Genomic DNA, 13,858 nt, shown 5'->3' on the forward strand with positions numbered 1-13,858 from the left:
AGCGGGGCAGAGCCTCCTCTTGAGCAAGTTGTAACGACCGGGGTCGCCATTGCGGGGCCCGCCTGGCAGCTGCGCGTCGTAGCAGACTGCCTGCGCGCGCGGGCACGAGTGGGTGGCGCCCGTTGCACACGTAGCGCCTAGCGGTGCGCCACCGCCCGCCCAGTGCTGCCGCGGTGGGACCACACGATGCACCAACCCCCGGCTGGAGCAAGGGGCCCGCCGCAATGACGCGGGTTGCTGGCTCGTGGGGCCGGAGGCGCCAACCAGGCCCACGCGGGACGTGGGGACCAGGTGGGTGTTGTCGTACAGCGTGCGTGTTGGCGGGGAAGTGGAGGAGGGACAACTGGACTGGAGTGGTGGTAGGCTGACGTGTCCGGCGGGTTGGGTTGGGTTGGATTGGATTGGGTTGGCTGCTAAGCACACAGCGGTGGCCTGGTGGGGGTTTATCGCTCGCGACGCTGCCACGGCCAGCACACTACTGTTTCTTTTCGTCCTTGCTGATTTTTTTTTCTCTTCGTCCTTGCATTTTGATTAGAAATACTACTAGTATAATATTTGAATTTGTTAGCTAGGGATGCTGAGATGCCGCTTTTTGTTTTTATAAGATGGGTAGTAATGGTGATGGGAGGACTGCATGATGGGTGCGCCAGTGATTGAGAAACGTTACTTGTATTTATCTATTCTCTTGTGCCGACTAGCGAGTGTGATGTTTGTTTTAAATTCGCGTCGATATGGAACAAGGGTCAATTATCGTATACCAAACATGAAGAATTGATTTTTTTTCTTAATCTGCCATCATGTCAACTGTCTTGCATTGTTTCTTTTATTTTGATCAAGTGTTATTATTTTGGTTGGCACATACCTAACCTTGTTCTTGTAATGATGCGTAGTATATTATTCAGTTCTGGCTACTGCATCTCATTTGAATTGAAATAACCTGTTAGAGTACTACTATGATGCCTCATTTTGTCTTCCACTAGCAAATATGCCAGTGCATTGCAACGGAACTAAATATGTATTAGAATCAGGCTCTATATCATCGATAGAAGCGAGTTGTTCTAGCTCTCGTATGGGTGTGGGTTATGAGTCCGGATCACATATATGATATATATAAGACGTCATCTAATACGTATTAGAATCGGTTCCGTATCCATCATTGCTAAACACGGGTTGTGCAAACTCGTTTGAGTATGGGTCATGATTTGGGATCACATATGAAACTACGGTTTGGAAAGTAAAAAAAGCAGTACCGAAGAAACCTCCACTGTCTAGGTACTTGGGGGAGGTGAAAGAAAAAAACAATAGATGGAGATAAATTTTGCTTCTTTAATATTTGATGTAAAAGATGTAGATTTAAAATTTTCTGATTGTAAATTGGAGTCGTTCAACGTCAGTCATGACATGAGGTCTATCATTTGTATTGGGACAGTAATAATTAGTGACGCTGACATGAGGCCTATCAATGATGTTGAAAAGTTACTCACTCATCGTAATTATCTATTTTGTTGGAGCAAGGTTAGTTTTACTCCCTCCGTCAACAAAAGAATACAATTGTACGAACCGCGCCAGTCAAACTAGCTCACATTTGACCAAGTTTATAGTAAATAATATTAGCATTTATGTCTCTAAATAAATTTATATTATAAAAATATATTTTATAACTAATGTAATGATACTTATTTTGTATCATTAATGTTAGTACTTTTTTATATAAATTTAATCAAAACTTAGACTGTTTAACTCATCAAAAAATAAGAATTATATTTTTTTTGTGGAGAGAGGAGTAACTCATGGGATTAAAGTTGATACAAAGGATGAGCCATGTACCGCATAAGAATCCAAACCTGTACGCGAGTGCACAGGAGGAAAATAAGAAGGATCGGGAAACCCCTGGAACGGGTAACAGATGGACTAGTGGATGCTCCACTACAACAGAACCGAGCGCGTGGAAGTACTAGCAAATTTGCAGGTGCGCCTGTTGCTGTTGGCGCGGATAACGCAGCACATTCTTGTGGCAGTGCCGCAGAACGGAGAACCCAGGGACTGCCGGACTGCCTCTGCCCTCAAGAAGCAGGTGCATGCACGCGCCCAGGAAGGGCTGCGGGCGTGACGGGAGGCACGCACGCCTTTGCTTCGCGGTTGGTTCGCGTGGCCTTTACCCGGCTGCCCCCACGTCACCGGCCGGCCGGCCGGCCTTCGATTCACAGTACAATCCCTCGGTTGTGACTCGGCCCCATCCGGCCACCCCGCACGCTCCCCTCGTTTTCCTCGGTCGCCGTCGTGGTCACATGGGAAATATGCGTGTGCGCTGCGGCGTGCCGTGTACTGCTGTCTCCGCTCACGATAACCGATTTATCAGTCGGCTTTAATACCAGACGAAGGACCTCCGTCCGTCGCCGTACGATTCCATTCCCCGCTTCTGCCCCGCCCCAGGAAGCACACCCTTCGCTTCGCAGCCAATCCGGGTTCGGGGGTAAAAGGCCTCTCATAATCGTTGATCCGGAAGCAAGCGCCACCAACGGTGAAAAGGGAAACCATCCAAGATTGAATATGGGGATTCAATTTAATTTGGGAAACCGATACTCCAACTACATGCATGCAGTATGTTTTCTACTTATGAAACATTCTGTCAGATTGCTGTAGGATTTTATACGTTTTATTAACTGTTTTTTGGGTTACAAACATGTCATACAGTCCTACTTTGATCGATGTCGTAGCTTAGCTACATGTGCAACTTCACCCGCGCGGTTTACATACCTCCATGGCATCCGATCCATTCCAAGCATTTGCCACCACCCGCCGGCCTATGTGGCACGCATGCAAGGGTGTGTCCACTTACAAAGCACCTTTCTTTTTCATTCATCGTCACTTGCAATTAATGGTCATCGCCTTCGCTCTATATATCTCGGCAATATCATCATCAAAGTCATCGCTATCAATCGGCACCCCCTCGTGGGCACACCACCACCTACGTCGCACCCACCACTACACGAATCACAACCTCTAGCTCTCACCATCGCTAATGCTAACATAAGAGCAACTCCAGCAAAATCCTTACTTGACCCCCCATAGCTAAATATAGAGACTTAGAAAAAAAAAACATAGCTCCAGTAGGATCCTTACTAGAGCCCCTAGTTTGGGGTGAGCACCCAAATCTCTCCCTCGGACCCCATTCTTGTTGGTCCAACAGCCGGCCCCCATCCTTTGGTTGTGTCGTTTCCCTCCCCCCGTGCAACACGAAACCATGCGACGACGCTCGTCCTCGCTCGTCGCCATCCTCGCTGCCCCGCCCTCTGCCGCGCAAGCGTGGTGCTATGCTCCGCTGCGCCAGCGCTCTGCCCCGCCGCATGAGCGTGCCGGTGCTCCACCGTGGCGGCGCTCTGCCGCCGCGCGGGCACGCGGGCCTCTCCTCCGCTGCGCCGACGCCCTTCTCCGCGGCACCGGCCGCTCCACTGCCCGCACCGGAGGTCAAAGCCCCACGGCAAGTCCGCCGCCGCGCTCATCCGCGTCGCGCTCGGCTGCTACGCCCGCGAGGGCCGCATGCCGCTACTCGGCACCGACCCCGCCGGCTTCGTCCTGGCCTATGTGTGTGGAGGATGTGGGGAAGAAAGATTTAAGCCAATGACAAGTGGGTCCCCTACATTGGATTTAGGTGCCTTCATTTGGGTGGTGATGATGGAATAGAAGCAAAATTTTAGGCACCCATAAGTAGGGGGGAGCACCAAAATAAAAAGTAGGGGCCCTGTTTTAGGGGCTACTGCTAGAGTTGCTCTAATATATCTACCTCGCTACGGTACCATGTCATTAATTTAGCACTCGCACATTGTCATCGTGTGTGATATGATAAAAGGGGTTGCTAGTGCTCGGACGTCTGATCTGGATGTTTAGCCTCAGACGGTGCAAATTCCCGCTGAAACGTTAATATGCACATAAACAAAAACCCCGCACCTCACCATGCTTATCTATACGCCCACCCGCACACCTAACACGCCCCGCCACCGTAGGCGCACCCCTGCCCTATCGTGTCCTCGACCGCCGACCCCTAGCGCACCACCAGCCACCGGCTCACCACGTCCCATTCCCCGGCGCCCCCTGACTCTCCGAACAGTGTGAACCACGTGTGTTGGTATTTATTAACGCATACAGATAAATCCGTAAGCGCACGGATACCATTATAGCTTTCACCGAAAAGTATTCCAAGTATCATATCCACAGGGAAACGTGTGAGATTAACTACAATCTAACTTAACCAGGAGTAGCAACAAGACTTAAGATAAATAGGGGCGTAGAGAGGACTACTAAGATATGCTATGTCTTCTATTGTTCAATTTTAGAGATATTACTAAGGAAAACATAGGCATAGTATGTTTTCTATAGTAACTAGGATCCATAAATACCATATATATTGAGAGACTTGAGAGTGTCATACAATAGGAAGCTCTGAGTTTTATTTTGAAAATCTATAAAAACTCCGGAGTAATGGTTGAGCAAAGAACTTGAGACATAGTGCTTGACTTGATCGTTCTGTCTTTCAATTACTCAAGACCTAAGTGAAGGCTACAAGCCCAATGGTTGAAGGTAATATGGGTAAGTTTCAAAGTCAGATCGGTTTATTCTAATACCAGAGAAGAATTCTTGTTTGAACGCATGCGTACTTTTGAGGAGTTGCTACAATATTTTTAAAATCCTTAAACTCCAATTTCATTTACTAAGTTTAGTTTTGCTAAGGGACTAGCAAAAGGTAAGCTTGGGTGAGTTGTTGACGGTAGTTAACAACCAATTTAAACCGTCAATTAAACATGTATAAGGACATAAATATAATCACCAATGAAGGTTTAGGGGTTTAAACTAATAAATACCATGAGTTTTGGTGAATCTGTGTTTTCAACAGGGTTTAATCAGAAAACCGTCAAGGAGGACCTAATCGTCAAAGGAAAATACGGAGTTCAGCCGTGGTACCTACATGGGAAGACTCTAAAAGGGTCCAGAAGCCACGCCACCGAAGCGGAGGGCCACCCCCTGATAGGTGGGGCCGCCCAGCCCCTATGGGCCCCACCTGTCAGCCAGCTTCATATGTCGGTCTCCCACCGCCTTTGAGGATGCATCTAAGTCGTTACTTAAGTTGGTTTGATCCAATGGCTCACCTTGGACCCTCAGGGCTATATAATGCAGCCCCTGCCTCTCCCCCCAGGCATAATCCTACTCATCAAGTCATTTGAGAAGACAGAAACCCTAATCTCCTCAGAGCTCCTCCTCCTCTATAGCATAGCTAGTTAGGATAGATCTTGAGGGAGGCAAGCATGACTTCGCTTGGATTCCCGATCTTGTCAAGAGCGTGGTTCGGTATAAACTTTGTACCCCTCTCTCTCTCTTGTTTCTCCATTTTTTATATGCTAGTTACAATTGTTATGACAATCTCAGTGTTCATCTTATTCATGTTCTTTGTTATGATGTTCAACGTCTAGTTTGATTATATACTTCATATAGCTAGTTTATCATTATGTTTATGCACAAGTTTGTATAGCGCTCACTCTAAAGTACACCGGGTGGGTGGTCGACATTGTATAAGCATGGTGCTTATACGTTGTTTACCTACGGATACACCCTATATTCTAGGTCATGTGGTAGATCACGGATGTGACACTCCTGTTGAGTTCTTTGTAGTCCACGCCCCAAATATAGATGCACGTATGGTCCGATTATGAAGATAGAATGAGCTCTGCCCTCAATCTTCCTTAGTAATATCCCTTAGGTGTAGATATGATGATAATCTTAGCCATGATTACTAGGAGTAATTGCACTAATCAAATGTATGCTTTGACTTATAATTAAGAATGACTTAGGAATTATTCCTCTAATATTCTACCTGACCATGATAATGCTATAGAAAGGAGTGCTCTGAGTGATTTATCATTATTATTACTTATCATTTATACACATCTTATCCTATGACTTATCCCTATTGTGAGTAGAGTAATGGCTATGGTTTATTTCTCCTTCAATAGTATAAGTTAACAATACATATCCATGCTAGACCTTCCTAGTGGTAAAAATATAAATAACGATACCTGGAATACTCTCGGGTAAAATGCTACAATGGTATATTATCTATGTGCTTGTGGATACTTTTCATTCATAGATTTATATATATTCTCTCTAGTCACATAATTACTAAAGAACTGCTTAGTGTTATTCTAGTAGTAATACTATGTAGTACCAACACATATCTCTAGCATCGTCACTAGGGATGACAACCTAGTAAAGTTAGGGGATATAGGTTTATAATAGGTGGCTAAGTACTCAAACAAGTGACACGTTAATAAACACCAACAAGCATTTTTTGCGCCGTTGCCGGAGAAGGTAACTAGCAAAGGAAGTATTGATAAACTTATACTTATTGATGGGATCAAGATAACCATTGACCTCTGCTCAAACAGTCTTACCCTTGTTTTGTCTACTTGTGTATCTTATACAGGGTAATGTATGACCAATTTTGACCTTCCGACAAACTACGTTGAAGATCTAGAAGCATTAATCAGGAAGACCAGAGCTAAGCTCAAGAAAGTCCCAACGTTAAAGTCAAAAGACAACCATATAAGGCGAAGCTTAACACCAGAATTTGAAGCCATGGCTAATAGGATTCTCCATGAATTCTCTGCTCCAACTACGGCCAACATCCATACTAGACTGATAGTCAATGTCGGATATAATGGATTTGAGCTTAAGCCAGCTCTCATTAATATGGTTTAAGCAAACTAGTTTTGTGGGAAGGCACATGAAGGTGCGAGTGCACATCTCCAACACTTCCTGGAGATCTGTAGCACCTTCGTCATCAAAGGAGTAACCTAGGATGCCATACTACTTCGTCTCTTTCCATTTTCACTTTTGGGGAAGGCGAAGCAATGGTTCTACGCCAATAAAGATAGAAACACTACATGGGATAACTGCTCCACTGCCTTTCTAGTAAAGTTCTTTCCCATAGGCAAGACCAATGCTCTGCGTGGAAGAATCTCAAACTTTCAGCAACAACATGATGAATCTATCCCTGAGGCATGGAAACGCTTTCAAGATTATATTATAGAATGTTCTCATCATGAGATGGAGAATTGGCTACTCATGCAGACATTCTACCACATGTGTTGACCTACAGTACTCGTGAGACCATGGATGCTACTGTTGGAGGTGCATTCTTGTCACTTACACTTCCAGCTACGACCACTCTTGTGGAGAAGATGGCCTCCAACCAAGGCTGGAATGAAGAACGTGTTCCCACAAGAGAGGTGGAGGTATACATTAACTCAAGGAAGTAGACATGCTATCTGCCAAGATGGACCTGCTAATGAAGAAGCTTGAAGATGGAGCCAATGAGAAGCAAAAAGTCATGCACATTCATGATTCTCGCATGACATGTGAAGTGTGTGGAAGCACTGGGCATTCAAGGAATAACTGTCCTGAGACCCATGAGGATGTGAATTTTGTTAGCAACAACAATTACTCTTGTCCTCAGCAGAATCAAGAATGGAACTAGCAACAAAGGATGAACAACCAAGGTAATTATCAAGGTAACTATCAAGGTAATAATTTTAATAATTTCAATCAACCACCCTTGAAAGAATTAATTGCTGGTCAATCCAAAATTATGGAGGGATTATCTAAAAAGTTAGCTTCCAATGATAAAATTCTGGAGAACATAAATAATAGAATGGATAGCTTTGCCTCTGCCATTAAGAACCAGCATAGCTTTAATAAAATGATAGAATCACAAATAGCTCAGCTGGCAGCTGCTGTTCCTTCGTCTGATAAAGGTAAGATTCTAGGGCAACCGAAAGATCTAGAAACTGCAAATCTTGTCAATATTCATAATGTAGCTTACTACTACATGGAGCCATCAACGGGAAGGTGGATAGATTATACCTTGCTAGAGAAGAAGAGCGATCCAGGGAGACCTGTCATGCCCATCGTCATTGGACCTCACATCTTTCAGGAAGCTGTTTGTGACTTCGGAGCTAGTGTCAACATCATGCCTAAGGTAATTTATGATAAAATTAATGGAGATACTTTGTTGTACACAAATATGCATTTGTAGCTTATAGATCAGTCACTCTGTTACCCCAAGAGAATTCTTGAAGATGCTATTATTTGAGTGGGACAATCATATGTTCCCGTAGACTTTATGATTTTAGAAACAGGTGGAGATATAAGGGCACCCATTATTTTGGGCTGACGTTTCCTAAGCATCGCTAAAGCCATCAGCTACGTGGGTAGTGCCAAGATCTGCTTCACAATCCAGGCTAGAAAGGAGAAGTTTTCTTTGAAGAATCACATCTTGCAATCTCCTAGTCATCCACAAAAGGCATACCTGCCCGAAGAGACAACAGTGACCAAGAAGAACAACCAAAGAAGGAGAAAGAACAAGACCAGTCAACCACAAGATGAAACGGTCAACATGATCAACACACTTCGATCTGAGTACAACCACCTCCTCGCTTCACCATTCCTTGCCAAGAAGGATGATCCAGGCGTACCAACAACTGAGTGTACCATTGGACAAAGAATCTTCCACAAGACCTTCTGTGATATTAGATCAGGGGTCAACATAATGTCCAAGGTAACGTATGAATATTTATTTGGTGATGAACCTTTGTTCCCTACATATATGCAATTACAGATGGCGGACCAATCATTCTGATTCCCAGAGGGGATAGCAAAAGATATTATGGTAAGAATACATGATCACTATGCCCCTACCGACTTCATGGTTCTAGACATGGGTGAAGAAGAAGATGATACACCCATCATTCTTGGAAGACCATTCCTCAACACTACCAACGCGATCATCTACGTTAGATCTAAACAAGTCCACTTCCAATTCTCTGGAGAAAAGGTACGCTGTTATTTTAATAGTTACACTACTTATGAGAAGCCAAAGAAGTCCTACTCCAGGAGGAGTGTACAATGAGATTGGAAAGCTCTATGCTCTAGCTTTTGCTTATATTTCTTTCCCATCTTTGGAGTGGTTAGCCTTCAAATAGAGGTTCTATCTTTTTAAACAAAAAGAAAAAGAATCTCTTGGTGCGGCATGGACACATTTTAATGACCTAGTCAATTCTGGCTCTGACCTTGCCATTCAAGACCCTATGCTTTTACAACACTTTTATATGGGTCTTAGTGGGGAGACCGTGCATTTCTTGATACAACTTCTAGAGGCGCCTTCTTACACTACTCTGCTAGTAAAGGGAGAAACATCCTTACAAAAATCCAAGATAACACCCCCTACACCAGCGTGCGTGACGAGGGCCAAGAAGACGTAGTTGAGAAAACTCCTGAGGAAGAACCTTTGATAGTTGAGCCCTAACCTTTAGCTAATCCACTTGAAGCCTCAACTATCCTCCAAGTTCCTGAACCACCGAAGGAGGAAGAAATTCCACCTTTGAAAAATATGTTTGAATTCGAGGATGAGCTCTTCTCCGATTTTGGAAACACCTTGAATTATTATGCAATAAGAAAATCTTCGGCACCATCAGCACCTAACCAACATCTTCTTGACCCAACCAAAGAGAAGTTCCTTAAAAAGACTATGAAGGAGTTGACAACAATCATAAGCAATGAGTGGTTGAGAGAATCCAAGCTTTCTCGAGAAGTCATTCATTTAGATTCTACCTCTACCTCCATTCATTGTTAGATTCATAACCCCTCCTTCGATGCTTTTTATAATCTAGTTGTAGGAGTAAATCTTATGTCCAAATCTTTTGCACATACCCTTCCTGGAAATATGCAATTAACTTGAACAACCAAACTCTTAAAAAGTCTCTCAGGGCAAATCCTTCCCAGCGAAGGAATTTTTCACCTTATCCCTATCAATGTAGATGAAACCAAGGTGTATCTTAGTTTTTATGTTTTTGAAATCTAGGAGTTCGATCTTCTGATAGGGCATCCAATAGAGAGACTCCTCCATGAAGAAAGAAAGGGGAGTATAAATGTAAGTCTCAGCAAAAGCCTAAACCTTTCTATTCCCATCACTCGTTCATTACATGTTAAGATAGAGTTGAGTCCTGAGTAAGTCCCAATGAAGGAGATTATGACAACATTTCTCTTGGAAGCCTACGACAAAGATCTCAAAGAAGACGCCCAGGAGTTCATCCAAGACAAAGAAGAACCGCGAGATCCTTTCCCTCTAGATGAAACTCAAGAGCCACCAAAAGCCCCCATTGTGCTCAAACCCTTTCCTTCAGGTTTGAAATACACTTTTCTAAACAACAATAGGGAGCCTCCTGTTATTATTAGCAACAAACTCTCTGAAGATGAGACCCTCTGGCTCCTTACCATTTTAGAAAAGCATCGCTCTGCTTTCGGCTACTCACTCAAAGACCTCAAGGGGATTAGTCCTGCCCTTTTCACCCATCGCATTCCCATAGATCCAGCATATCCACCTTCTAGGGAGCCCCAATGTAGGCTTAACAATGCGATGAGAGAAGTCGTTAAGAAAGAGGTTTTGAAACTTTTGCATGCAGGGATAATCTATCACGTGCCATATAGTGAGTGGGTAAGCCGGGTACAAGTTGTATCGAAGAAAGGGGGAATGACTGTGGTAAAAAATGAAAACGATGAATTAATCCCACAACGAATAGTTATAGGATGGTGGATGTGCATTAATTACCAAAAACTTAACAAGGCAACAAAGAAAGATCACTTCCCGTTACCCTTCATCGATGAAATGTTGGAACGGCTTGCAAAGCAGTATTTCTTTTGTTTCCTTGATGGGTATTCTGTCTATCATCAAATCCCGATCCATCCTGATGACCAAAGAAAAACTACTTTCACTTATGCCTATGGAACATATGCTTATCGCAGGATGTCTTTTGGATTATGCAACGCTCTAGCTTTGTTCCAAAGGTGCATGATGTCTATATTTTTTGATATGATTGAAGAAATCATGGAAGTTTTTATGGATGATTTTTCTATTTATGGAAAAACTTTCGATGATTGCTTAGGAAATTTAGACAGTTTTACAAAGATGTGAGGAAAAGCACTTGGTCTTAAATGGGAAAAATGTTATTTTATGGTTAGAGAAGGCATAGTGCTTGGACACTTGGTGTCTGAATGTGGGATAGAGGTAGACCGAGCTAAGATAGAAGTAATAGAACAACTACCCCCTCCTACGAATGTCAAAGGGGTACGAAGTTTCCTTGGTCATGCGGGGTTCTATCGACGTTTTATAAAAGATTTTTCTCATATTGCTAGACCTCTTACAAGTTTGTTAGCCAAGGATGCTCCCTTTGAGTTTGATGATGTGTGTTTAAGTGCTTTTCAAATCCTTAAGAAAGCACTTATCTCTGCACCAATCATTCAACCCCTTGATTGGTCGCTAACTTGTGAAATTATGTGTGATGTTAGTGATTATGCTGTGGGGGCAGTTTTGGGTCAAACGAAAGATAGAAAGCATCATGCAATTTCTTATGCTAGTAAAACTCTGTCAGGACCTCAACTTAATTATGCAACAACTAAAAAAGAGCTCATGGTTGTTGTTTTTGCTATTGACAAGTTTAGGTCGTACTAATTAGAAGCAAAGGTTATTGTTTACACTGATCATGCTGCTCTTAAATATCTCCTTACTAAGAAAGATGCTAAACCTTGGCTTATAAGATGGATCCTTTTGCTTCAAGAATTTGATTTAGAAATTAAAGATAAGAAAGGAATAGAAAATTCTGTAGCTGATCACTTGTCAAGAATGCAATTTGAAAATCCATAGGAGATGCCCATCAACGACTTTCTACGGGACGACATGCTCCTAAAAGTCAGAGGATCCAACCCCTTGTATGCAAATATTGTTAATTTGATGGTTGCGGGTTATGTACCACCAGGAGAGAATAAGAGGAAGCTCATCCATAAAAATCGCCTCCACCTAGGATGAACCGTACCTCTATCGAGTCTACTCTGTTGGACTGCTCAGGAAGTGTGTTCCGGCTAAGGAAGCAACCAAGATCATTGAAAGATGCCGCTCATCACCATATGGAGGACATTATGGGGCATTCCGCACTAATACAAAATATGACAAAGTGGATGCTTCTGGCCAACCATGTATGATGACACCAAAGAATTTATACAAAGGTGCATCCCATGTCAGAAACATGGGAATATCAACGCAAGAGATGCCATGCCACTCACCAGCAACCTCCAATTAGAACTCTTTGATGTCTGGAGCATCGACTACATGGGACCATTTCCAAAATCCTGGCAGTGCGAATACATTCTAGTGGTAGTCGACTATGTCTCAAAATGGGTTGAAGCTTTACCATGTCGAGCTGTAGATTCAAATAACGCCAAGAGGATGTTTTTAGAGACCATCTTTCCATGCTTCAGAGTTCCACACATGGTAATTAGTGATGGAGCTCCTCATTTCATTGATAGGAAGTCTCGACGCTTCTTATCTGATCATAGGGTCCATCATAACATCACGACACCATATCATCACCAAACTAGCGGACAAGCAGAAATGTCAAACAAGCAAATCAAGAACATTCTGCAGAAGACTATCAATGAGATGGGGATGGTATGGAAAGATAAGTTATCTGGAGCACTATGGGCTTACAGAACAGCGTACAAAACACCTCTTGGGATGTCACCATATCAACTTGTCTATGAGAAGACATGCCACTTACCAGTCGAGTTGGAATTCAAAGCTCATTGGGCCATAAAAAGGTGGAACATGGACTTTGAAGCAGCTGGAAAGAAGAGAAAAATGCAACTCTTTGAGCTAGAGGAATGGTGAGAAAAGGCATATCATAATGCAAAACTCTACAAAGAGAGGATAAAAAGGTGGCATGACAAAAGATTGAAAAAGAAGAAATTCAAACCAGGTGACAAGGTGTTGCTTTTCAACTCCAGAGTGAAGTTATTTGGACATGGGAAACTACGAAGCAAATGGGACATACCTTACAAGGTAATTAGCGCATCATCTCATGGAACAGTTACACTTCAAAATGATGAAGGTATGCTTTTCAAGGTAAATGGTCAGCGTTTGAAAGTTTTTCATGTCACACAATTGCCAGAAGAAGAATTGGATATAATTAACTTTATAGAATTTAAATAACATTTTCAATTCAGCTCTTCTTCTTTACTATGTGAAAAAACTTAAAAAAAACCATGCTAAGCTATCTATACATTCGAATAAAGTATGGCCAGGATCTTTCTTGTCTTTTGTTGGTGCTTGTCTCCACATGTTGCTTATGCAAGGGAACAAAATTAAAGTGTGGGGGAGGCAACCCTCCTAAACAAAGCACGACATCGACAAACGACAGAAGAACCATGAGAATGGTAGGCCAACCTGTCTTGGGTTTGCCAGCCTTGCACTTCGTCCTCGGCTAGGTTTACCATCAACTAGCTTGGGGGAGAGGCGCCCCCATGTATCCAACTAAGTATTTCTCTTCCTTTGTTTTATTATATTTGGTTTGCTTTATAAAAAATGAAAACAAAATAAAAAAAGAGTGTGTCTAGTTTACTTTAATTTCTTTTAAGAGCTAAATAAATAAAATGGACTCTGAAGACAATCCCTTAAAATAGATATGATGAATAGTTGCTTTGTTGTAATTCCTTTCAAGTACCTAGTTTTTAGCCTTGAATTCTCTCAAGTTTTAGATAAGATTGTTTTGATATAAGAATTTACTCTAAACTTAAAACTCGTGGGTAGCATATGCCTGATCTAAGTCTAGGTAATTGACGAATATGCTATGAGAAGGTTTGAGCTACTGTTTATCTTGTTCCAAGTGACACTAAAGTTCTATAGATTTCTTTTGAAAAACATAAAAATGCTACATGATGAGTTCCTGTATGACAAAGCTTGAATTCTCACAAGAGCCAT

At 42.7% G+C, this 13,858-nt stretch overlaps 1 non-coding gene across 1 annotated transcript; it reads right to left on the minus strand.

Annotated features, from left to right (window-relative positions):
• Nucleotides 1-6,991: 6,991 nt before the first annotated feature.
• On the minus strand, nt 6,992-7,100 carry LOC136490384 (small nucleolar RNA R71). Its single transcript, XR_010767677.1, has one exon. It is a non-coding gene; the product is annotated as a small nucleolar RNA R71 (small nucleolar RNA).
• Nucleotides 7,101-13,858: the final 6,758 nt, after the last annotated feature.

This window comes from Miscanthus floridulus, chromosome 10, assembly GCF_019320115.1.
Source record: "Miscanthus floridulus cultivar M001 chromosome 10, ASM1932011v1, whole genome shotgun sequence".
Lineage (NCBI taxonomy): Eukaryota > Viridiplantae > Streptophyta > Magnoliopsida > Poales > Poaceae > Miscanthus > Miscanthus floridulus.